The sequence below is a fragment of the Camelus ferus genome, chromosome X, assembly GCF_009834535.1.
Source record: "Camelus ferus isolate YT-003-E chromosome X, BCGSAC_Cfer_1.0, whole genome shotgun sequence".
NCBI lineage: Eukaryota > Metazoa > Chordata > Mammalia > Artiodactyla > Camelidae > Camelus > Camelus ferus.
Genome location: NC_045732.1, coordinates 89,309,306 through 89,320,971, shown reverse-complemented (window position 1 = coordinate 89,320,971; position 11,666 = coordinate 89,309,306).

Genomic DNA, 11,666 nt, shown 5'->3' with positions numbered 1-11,666 from the left:
AGGTAGTGTAGAAGAGCTGGGCAGAGTGCAGGGGTCACCGTGTTGAACAAAGGCACACATCAGAGACACAGCTGCAAACTCAGAAGAGAACCGGATTCTGGGCGAAACTAACAGGTCCACAGGAGACAATGAGCGACTCGATTCGGCTGCCAGGCACCCCTGGGACCTGGCGGCCACCTGGCAGGAGCAGAAGATGTCTCTGGGAGTAGGGAGGGAATGGGTCCCGCTGAAGGCGAAGGGCTGGCCGGCCCCTCCAGGCTGGGTGGCGAGCTGCTGGAGTCATTGTCCAGGGGCTGTGGCCAGCTCAGATACCTCCCGGGTGAGTCCGGACCGCTGAAGGCTGTAGTGTGTCGGCGGGACGCGGTGGACCGGGATGGCAGCGGCAGTGGCAGCGAAGGTCTCTGGGCACCTGGATGCGGGCCTGGCAGTCGGGCAGGGGGCGGGCGGCTGGCAGCGGCCGGGCCGTGGGTGGTCTGTCCCGTGTGTAACGGGAGCCCGGCTTGCAGCTGGAGCGCAGGACCGAGTCCAAGTGTGCATGGGAGGGGCCGGGCTGGCCGGAGAGGGCGGCGGCCGCCTCAGAGCCAGGCCCGGCGGCGGCGGCGGCAGCGGCGGCGGCAGCGGGAACCTGGAGCGCTATTCCTGGAACAAAGGCAAGCACTACGCGGGAGGGGACGCGAGCGCGGGGGAGATCGCGGCGACTCGAAGGTGAGGGAGGGAGGAGGCGCGGCGGGAGGACGCCCGTGGCCATCTGGGCGGCGGCGACTGGCGCAGCGGACCCTCCCCCGAGCACCCGCCCCCAGGCCCGAGGGGCTCCCGGCCTAGAAGTCCTCGTCCTCCACCCAGCCAAAGACCCGCTTCATCTCGGCCAGGAAGCCCCGGTAATCGTTGAGGAGGGGGCTCTGCTTCCTGATGTAGGGGATCACCCACTGCAGGGCCGGCCCGGTGAGGCGGGTGATGAGGAACGTCACCTTCAGGGCATCGCTGGAGAACAGGGTCTCGTCCACTAACATGTAGGCGCCCGTCTGCACGATGAACTCCGGGAGCCGGTCGGTGTCGCCGTCAAACGTCTCGGGGAAGGGAATGGGGTTCCTCCACCGACGCGCCTGGGGCCGGAGGGGCAGGGCCAGGAGGGCCTTGATCAGCTGCACTCGGCCGTCCATCGCTCCTGGCTCGCTTTGCTGGGCTCCGCGGGGCTCGGTGGAGGTCCGCGAGGAGGCGTGGCGGGAAGTGCGTGTGTGCGGAGGCGGGCGCGGGGTTCGTGCGGGCGGGGCCATGGGCGGTACCCGGCGCCGGCGTGGCTCCGCCCGCAGGCTGGGCGTTCTCTAGTGCGCAGACGCGACATTGGGGCGGAGTTGGGGCCGGAGGACCGACGTGCAGGAGGAGGAGGCGTGGCTAATGGCCTGTGAAGGAGTGGTGTCCGAGTAGGAGGGGCGGGGCTGAGAGTTCTCTAGGTGGGCCGAGGGTGAGGGGTGGGCATCTGGGGCGGAGCCTTGGACAACTGGCTTGTTGTGGTGAGGCAGGAGATTGTTGGGCTTGGAGAGGAAAGGGTCTGTGTTTGAGAGTTGAGTTGTCCTCCTGCATTATCTTTTCTGCCCCTCAGTCTCAGCCCTAGTATATCCTTTGCCATTTGACGCCACTTGAGTGCGGTACTGTGAACACATTTTCCTGCTTATTCATGAGTTTCTCAACCAGAGAAGTATTGCACCAATGGTTGTAGATTTGGTTGCCTTACACCATAGTGTAATGCCCCCTAAATTATGCAACATAATTCAGAGCAGCATATCAAAGAATAATTGGCAGGCGGGAGTATAGCTCAGTAGTAGAGCACGTACTTAGCATGCAGGAGGTCCTGGATTCAATCCCCAGTACCGCCATTAAATAAATAAATAAGTAACTGAACATAATTCCCCTCCAAAAAATTTTAAATAAAGAAGAATGTCCCTTGACCAGGGAATATAAAGGAGGCTTAAATGTTAAGAAATCTCTTAATTTGTTACAAAACTTGTGGGAAATTCTCGCCTTGTTACCTACTGTATAGGCAGTTCACAACACTGCGGCTTGCTTTTTATGGCCAACAGGGGAGGGAGAGTGATTCAGAGTTGCAGGATGGAGTTGTTTATATTGTAACATAATCATAGGAGTGATATGCCATCATCTTTGCTATATTACATCGATTAGAACCAATTCACAGTCGCCACCCATACTCAAAGGCCTCATTAGGAGGTTGGGATCGTAGGTGCCAGTCTAAGGCCTGTCTGCTACAGTACAATATATGTACCACAGTTGGGCAATCCATTCATCAATTGAAGGGATATGGCATGTTTAAAGTGTTTATCAATTAGAGGTAAATCAGCTATTAACATTCATATACAGAGTTTTGTGTGAGCATATGTTTTTATTTCTCCATGGTGAATGCCTAGAAGAAGGATTTCTATGTCATATGATAAAAAAAAAAAACCTCTTCTCAAATTAGGAATAGAAGGGAAATCCTCTATCTAGTTAAGAGCATCTACAAAAACCTATAGCTAACATCATACTTAAATATGAAAGCCAAAATGCTTTCGATCCTTATATCAAGAACAAGAGACACCTACTCTCACCACTTCAATTCAATATTGTACTGGAGGTTCCAACGGGTGCAGTAAGGAAAAGACAAAGAAAAAGAAAGAAAGAAAGAGAAAAAAAGAATTAAAAGGCATCTAGATTGCTAGATTGGTAGGAAGGAAGAAGGCAAACTTGTTATTCGAACACTACTTGATTGTGTATACTGAAAACAGATTCTGTAGGATCTGGAATCAACAACAACCAAAAACTACAACTAATAGGTGAGTTCAGCAAGTTTGCAGAACATAAGGTGAATACACAAAAATCAATTGTGTTTCTTCTAACAAACAAAAGAACTTTGAAACTAAAGAAGTTTTTAAACACCATAAAACTGAAAAACTTAGAGTTAAATGTAACAAAAAATTTAAAAATACAGAGCTTGTACACTGAAAAATACAGAACATTCCTGAGATATGTTACAGAATGTCTGAGTATTAGAGAGATATTCATCTGAGTTGGAAGACAATATTTTTAAGACACGAATTCTCCCCAAATTGAGCTATAGATTCAAAGTCCTAATAAAAATTCTAATATGTAAAAATTCTAAAATTCGTATGGAAATGCAAATGACACACAATGGCTGAAACTAGTTTGAAATAGAATTAACTTGGAAAATTAATACTATTTGATTCCAAGATTCATGATAAAGCCACAGTAATTAAGACAGTGTAATATTGCCTGCAAGATAGACAAAGACACTAATGGAACAGAATAGGCAATCCAGAAATAGACCCACACATATATGGCATTCTGACAAAGGTGTAAATGCAATTCAGAGGAAGATTGGTGCTCCTTTCAACAATGATACAGGAACAATTAGATATCCATCTACAAAAAAATAACTTTCAATCAATATCTCATACCAAATATAAAAATTAACTCAAAATGGTTCATAGATCTAATGGTAACGCCTAAAAGTATAAAACTTCTAGAAGAAAACAGTAAAAAAAAAAAAAAACCCTGCACAACCTTAGATTAGGCAAAGATGTCTTACCTACAACACCAAAAGGAGAATGCATAAAAGGAAAATTAGGTAAATTGAACTTCTAGAAATTAAAAAGTTTGTGTTCCTCAAAAGCACTGTTAAAATATCATATGATATCACTTATATGTGGAATCTAAAATATGATACAGGTGAACTTATTTACAAAACAGAAAGACTCACAGACATAGAAAACAAACTTATGGTTACTAAAGGGGAAACGGGGCCGTAGGGATAAATTAGGAATTTGAGATGAGCAGGTACAAACTACTATATATAAAAAACCAACAAGGTCCTACTGTATACAACAGGGAACTATATTCAATAACTTGTAATAAACTATAATGGAACAGAATATGAAAATAACATATATATGATAAGTGAATCATTTGCTGTATACCAGAAACTAATACAACACTGTAAATCAACTATACTTCAATTTAAAAAATAACACCCTTAAGAGAGTGAAAAGAAAAGGCACAGGCCGGGGGAGCGAAATATAAATTACATGTCTTTATAAGACAAGAAAACAACTCAACAATAAAAAAGGTAAACAACCCAATTAAAAATGGGCAAAATATTTGAACAGACACTTCACAAAAGATATATACGGCATATAAGCACACAAAAAAGATGTTCAACATCATTAATAATTAGGGATTGCAAACTAAAACCACAATGAGTTACCACTTCCCACCTACTAGAATGACTAAAGTAAAAACAAAAACAAACAAACAAACAAACACAAAACACAACCTGACAATAGTAAGTACCACTGAGTTTGAAGAGCAAATTAATCTCTCATACAATGCCAGTGGGAATACTGAATAGTAGAGCCACTTCGGGAAACATTTTTGGTGTCTCTTAAGGTTCCTTCATGCAACTGTGCAGAGTATTTAATTCCACCTCTCTTGAGATAACCACTATTCTGAATTCTATACACATTCAGTTTTGCCTATTCCTGACATTGGTATAAAAAGTAATCATAAAAGTCTATACTATTTTGTCACTAATTGGCAGGGAAATGCAGATCAAAACCACATAGAGATATCATCTCACACCTGTCAGTATGGCTCTTATCAAAAGGAACACAAATAACAAATGCTGGCAAGGATGTGGAGAAAAGGAAACCCCCATACACTGTTGGTGGAATTGTAAATTGGTGCAGCCACTGTGGAAAACAGTATGGAGCTTTCTCAAAAAAATAATACTAGAACTACCATATGACCCAACAATTTCACTCCTTGATGTATATCCAAAAAAAAAAAACACCCCAAAACCCCAAAACAAAAAATCACTAATTCCAAAAGATATATGCACCGCAGTGTCCATAGCAACATTATTTACAACTGCCCACATATGGCAACGACATAAGTGTCCATCAACAGACGAATGAAGAACATGTGGTATATACATACAATGGAATACTACTCACCATAAAAAGAATGAAATTTTCCCATTTGCAGCAACATGAATGGAACTGGAGGGTATCATGGTAAGTGAAATAAGGTAGACAGAGAAAGACAAATAGTGTATGGTATCACGTACATGGGAACCTAAAAAATACAAAAAACTAGTGAATATAACAACAAAAAAAGCAGAATCACAGATACAGAGAACAAACTTGTGGTTTCCAGTGAGGTGAGGGAAGGGGAAGCAATATAGGAGTAAGAGATTGAGGTACAAATTATTAGGTATAAAATAAACTACAAGAATGTACAGTACAACACAGGAAATACAGTATTTTATAATATTTTATAGTAACTATAAGTGGAATAGAACATGTAAAATTGGGAATCACTATAGAACACATCTGCAACGTACATAATATTATACATCAACTATATGTCAATAAAAAATAAGATAAAATAGGAAAAAAGAAACAATTTGATACTTAAAATAAGATTGTGTCGAGTACCGCCCTTGGTCCCCACCGCTCGCCCCTGCCTCACCACGCAAGCCAAATATCCAAGGCTCCGCCCCAGATGCCCACCCCTCACCCTCGGCCCACCTAGAGATCTCTCAGCCCCGCCCCTCCTACTCGGACACCACTCCTTCACAGGCCATTAGCCACGCCTCCTCCTCCTGCACGTCGGTCCTCCGGCCCCAACTCCGCCCCAATGTCGCGTCTGCGCACTAGAGAACGCCCAGCCTGCGGGCGGAGCCACGCCGGCGCCGGGTACCGCCCATGGCCCCGCCCGCACGAACCCCGCGCCCGCCTCCGCACACACGCACTTCCCGCCACGCCTCCTCGCGGACCTCCACCGAGCCCCGCGGAGCCCAGCAAAGCGAGCCAGGAGCGATGGACGGCCGAGTGCAGCTGATCAAGGCCCTCCTGGCCCTGCCCCTCCGGCCCCAGGCGCGTCGGTGGAGGAACCCCATTCCCTTCCCCGAGACGTTTGACGGCGACACCGACCGGCTCCCGGAGTTCATCGTGCAGACGGGCGCCTACATGTTAGTGGACGAGACCCTGTTCTCCAGCGATGCCCTGAAGGTGACGTTCCTCATCACCCGCCTCACCGGGCCGGCCCTGCAGTGGGTGATCCCCTACATCAGGAAGCAGAGCCCCCTCCTCAACGATTACCGGGGCTTCCTGGCCGAGATGAAGCGGGTCTTTGGCTGGGTGGAGGACGAGGACTTCTAGGCCGGGAGCCCCTCGGGCCTGGGGGCGGGTGCTCGGGGGAGGGTCCGCTGCGCCAGTCGCCGCCGCCCAGATGGCCACGGGCGTCCTCCCGCCGCGCCTCCTCCCTCCCTCACCTTCGAGTCGCCGCGATCTCCCCCGCGCTCGCGTCCCCTCCCGCGTAGTGCTTGCCTTTGTTCCAGGAATAGCGCTCCAGGTTCCCGCTGCCGCCGCCGCTGCCGCCGCCGCCGCCGGGCCTGGCTCTGAGGCGGCCGCCGCCCTCTCCGGCCAGCCCGGCCCCTCCCATGCACACTTGGACTCGGTCCTGCGCTCCAGCTGCAAGCCGGGCTCCCGTTACACACGGGACAGACCACCCACGGCCCGGCCGCTGCCAGCCGCCCGCCCCCTGCCCGACTGCCAGGCCCGCATCCAGGTGCCCAGAGACCTTCGCTGCCACTGCCGCTGCCATCCCGGTCCACCGCGTCCCGCCGACACACTACAGCCTTCAGCGGTCCGGACTCACCCGGGAGGTATCTGAGCTGGCCACAGCCCCTGGACAATGACTCCAGCAGCTCGCCACCCAGCCTGGAGGGGCCGGCCAGCCCTTCGCCTTCAGCGGGACCCATTCCCTCCCTACTCCCAGAGACATCTTCTGCTCCTGCCAGGTGGCCGCCAGGTCCCAGGGGTGCCTGGCAGCCGAATCGAGTCGCTCATTGTCTCCTGTGGACCTGTTAGTTTCGCCCAGAATCCGGTTCTCTTCTGAGTTTGCAGCTGTGTCTCTGATGTGTGCCTTTGTTCAACACGGTGACCCCTGCACTCTGCCCAGCTCTTCTACACTACCTGGACAAACGTCTTTTCCTTATTTTCAATAAATGTCAGACGCTGTTCAAAAAGAAACTGAGTCTCAGTGAATATGGCACCTCTCCCTCCCTGGTCCGGTAAATGGGGTCCATGACTTGCTCAGAAGGTATGTCCCCTGCCGTGCTGTGGCTGGTGTTGAGCCTTGCATTAGAGAACAGAATAGAAAGCCCCGTGAGGGTGCTGGTGATGGAGCCCCACTGGTGATCATCCAGTCCCGGATGCTGACTCTTCCAAACCAGTGGGTTCCGCGCCCCTGGGGAAATGGCTCCTGAGCTCATTTTGGCCCAGGCGATGTAAGGAGGAATCAGCTTAGGAGGCTCTGGGGGCAGAGTTCCTCGTTTCCAGAAAGCTGCTTGGAAGCACAATACCTAATTTTTACAAATCGTGACTCCCACACATTTGTTGGTGAACACCTGTCAAAGTTTTATTTAATCCATTATTCAGAGAACCAGCACCATGACAGGTGGTTGAGAGAAAGCGTTTACCTTTATAGCACCTTGGTTGTTAAGTGGAGGAGAAGGGAGTGCAGAACTGCTGTTGTCAGTCCAGGTACAGACCTGCTTGGTAGCCTGCGGGGCAATAAAAGTATGACTTTCTCTAATGGGCAGAAAAGCGAAAAAACATTCCTCCTACCGTTTCTCTTCATGCTAATCCATCAAGTCAGCAGTGCTGCAAAAAGCCTCTGCTACTTCCTCTGTCGCTGGGAAAGTTACATTTCCCTGTAGAGTCAGAGAAAAGATGGGCTTATAGGACAACACTCAGTCAACTCTGCCGCATTTATCTAATTTGGGTGATTTTTCCAGAACAGGGCAAAGAAGGATCAATCACAACAGTGGTTTTTCACCTTATTTCCTCTCTCTCTCCACTTGAACAGGTAAACTTTTGCCATCGTGTGCACTGGTTTGTAGGGCTGTTCGTGGAGCTGGAGGTACATTATCCTCATTTGTGTCATACTGTTTTTATTACCAGAAATGGTGGAAACATCATTCACTTGCTCTTGGCTGGTAATAGGTCAAAGTCTTCTTGAAATCAGAGGGAATATTTGTGTTACTTAATAGAACGAGGTTGTAATGGTTTGCAGGATTCTTAAAACAACTGAAAGCAGCTAATTATGAGGCTCCAGTTCAAGGTGCTGGCAGTCAGCCTTCCTGGGTGGGTTGAAGGATGGTTGTGTTAAGCATATTCACTGCTTGGTTTTAAACATAGATTCTGCTGAAGTGGTTTGAGAGCTATTTGGAAGCAGTTTACTTTATGGAGTAGATCCAGCGTATTCCCTCCGATCTGTGTCTGCCCGGCTCTCGAGGCAGGTGGAATGGGCAGGGACTCCCGGGTATCCTTTGAACAGTGCTGGTAACGCCCTACCTCCCTCAACCAAAATGCCCTGCAGTGTTCCTCCTCTTGCCACAATGGTTCTGTTGGGGATTGTTCCTTGGTCTGCATTAGTTGTGTTCTCCTGAGTCCTTCTTTTGTGATGTAGATGTCTTGGGGAGAGGCAATATTTTGCAAGAATTAATCGTGAACATCTTAGCAAGTTTCCATACTGATACAGGGGAATGACATTTGTAAGGGAAAAGGGAGGCTCTTTCTCATAACTTTACAGTCTCACCCCTTGCAGTTGTCATTCTTTGTTTTGCTCACTTCTTTCTAGCCATTTGCTGAATACCTAACCAAGAAGCCCTACCTCAGAAGGAGAAAGAAATGTAAAGACTGACAGCAGGGAAGATGAATATATGAGATACAGGAGAAAAATATAATTAATCTTTTGATGTCTGTGCTTGGGGTCATAAATGAGTTGAAACCTGTAATTATGATAATAAACACAAATTTTGTGACACTGAAATGCACAAAAATTTAATATGGGAAGAAAGTGGGCTTTCAGTTGTTCAGCATCCCAGGGGCCACTTTGGTGTTTGTGGAATCCTATTAGAATGCCCTGGTGACATACTTCACTCTTCCCTTAAGCCTTATGGCCTAAGTACACAAAGGCAGCCTTAGGACAGAGAAGGAGTAGGGAAGGGGTTCCAAATGGAGCCTTTATGAGTGTCCCTGATCTGTCTACCAGAAACTTGGAGGGAGCCAAAGGAAGAGGCTGAGAGTTACGACCAGAAGTCCTGCGTACACCAAATCTTCCTCCTGTAGCTTTTGCAGGGATCTGACATCGTCCTTGCTCCTACAGTGTTGAGACACCATTTGGCTTCCATCCTAGGGGTATTGTGACTGCTTCAGTGCTACACAAGCAGTTCTGAGCAGTAATGAGTCTAAAATGAAAAGTATTGGGACCAGTTATGGAAAAGACAAAGATCAGTCAAAACAGGCACTCGGTGAAGAAAAATAAAATGAAAATAATGTCAAATGAAAGCTCATCGTGATGTCAATGACATGGGGAAATGGCCATGCCTGAACACTGAAGAATAAAAGCAGTCTACCAGTTAATACACAATGAGGGCAATCAAGACCCTTCTGCCTGGCAGCAGCTAACAGAGACCCTGTACTGAAAGGACCTGGACTTTGTGTTTGTGTGTGGAGAGGGAAGGAAATCCCTGACATCATGATACGAGAGGTCGTGGCTGAAAGAAGACTGCCCAACTGGATTCAGTGGCTCCTGGCCAGGACCAGAGCTCCTTTCCTCCCCTGTCCTCTGCTCCTCCTGGTCCTCTGGGGGTGGTTGCACCACCGTCCCCCACTCTTCCTGCCCACCCTCTTATTGATGCCCCGTAGACAGTCACCAAATCTGTCACCCCCGACTGCCAGTTCACTGCGTCCCCTCTTCTCCAACCCCAGGGCCCCCACCGCAATTCCAGTCGCCTGGCCTCTTTAGCCCTCTGATTGCAGAGACCCTGCCACAAGTGCCCAGCTGATCCCAGAACCGGTTTTCCTCTTCCCGCTGTGGGTGTTTCCCTATATCTTATGGCAGCTGAGAGCATACTGTCACATGATCAGAAGGGGAACATTCAGAATTTTAGAATCTCATTGGGCCTGCAGATAGAGTCAGCCTGAACTTGGGCCTTGAGCTAAAGGCTGCAGCAGTACCTGTTGTGTAAGCCAAGTGGAGGCCTGCCAGTTTTCTGGCACTCGAAGCAAACACATTCTCTTTAAGGTCACTAGGATGAATTCCTAAAACTAATGCATAGATCAAAGTCCATATAAGATTATTTTGACCCATCAGACCCTCATGTGGGTTTTATACAGCAGAAGTCCCACCATGGAAGAACAAAATTACTCAAGACTTTATGAAGTCGAGAGTGAGAGGGAGCTGGAGACCAACTCCCTGAGCTCCTGCAAAGCTCTCGTACTTATTGAGAATAATTAAACAAAGGACCAAAGTAAAATACGTCATAGGAGTGTGTAGGGGTATGGTGCAGGTGCAAGGATACAGATTAGCAACTTCGTGAAAAACAGAAACATTATAATCTTTATACTTAGGGAGTAGGTTACAATATTTCAGGAGCCAGGGAGTATACAGTTGATAATACAAATGGTCATTTTTAACGTCAAACAATCATGAGAAAGGTTGCAGTGTTCCTTTTCCAGGGACGAGGTAAGAACAATTGATAATGAAAACTATAATGAAAACTTGACCAGCACAAGGTCTCCATAAATGGTCAAAGACGATCTTGGCAGGTGAAGCAAGCCTAGCTGCTTCCAGCTGGTGCGAGGGTCAGGACTTTCCGTGAGCGTTAGCAGCCCTACGCTATCCACCTATGCCTTAGAAAAGCGAAGCATGTCCTGCTGGTTAGAGCAAGGGACAATTTATGGTTTTCCATATGCAGAAGTAGCCCTTAATCTATGACCTCAGACTATGCAGGCAAAGCATGTCTTTGCTTTTTAGGGCAAGACAGAATGTAGCAGCTTCTGCTAGCAAAGCAGCTTGAAAGTTTATTAACCCATTGTCCTAGGAAGGCAACTTTAAAGTGTATTAATCCAAGTTTGTGCTCCCACACCCTGACTACAGAAAGATTTTCAAGTGACAGGAATGTTTGTTTGCCCCTGACATTATTAAATTTTTAATTTTCAATCAACAAAAATATACGGAGGGTAAATACCCTTTCCCACAATTAAATGTCCTCTTTTTTCCTGCTTCTCCTCTGTCACCAAAAAGATGAGGCTTTTAGAAAACATTTAGTTTCTGTCTCTCCTCCTCTCTTCTACTCGTCCATCATGAAGACAATTGGGATCCTTTGACGTCCACTTTCACACCCCACTCTCCTCCTGAAGTAATGAAGTTGGTGGAGAGAATTGACACCTGACAGTGTGAATATAATATAGCTAGGATTTTGATAATATTTATGTCTCTACAAGGAGCAATATTTAACTTGTAATATGAAAGCCTATCAATCCACTTTCAGATATTGGATGTTAAATGGCATTCTAAGGATGAAGACAATGATGATATTGAATTTAGACCTTTTTACAATCCAGGGAGGTCTATAATAATGAGGAGTTCCCATCTTCCCAAAAGAAGAAGTACAGGTATGTTCAAGTAATGAGTTAGTAAGGTTGCCAAATAGAATGGTGAATCAAAAAGAAAGAATACCTGCCATGAGATGTTGAGAGAAAATAAAAGGGTGAAACATCAAACAAAACTTCAAATGTAACTAC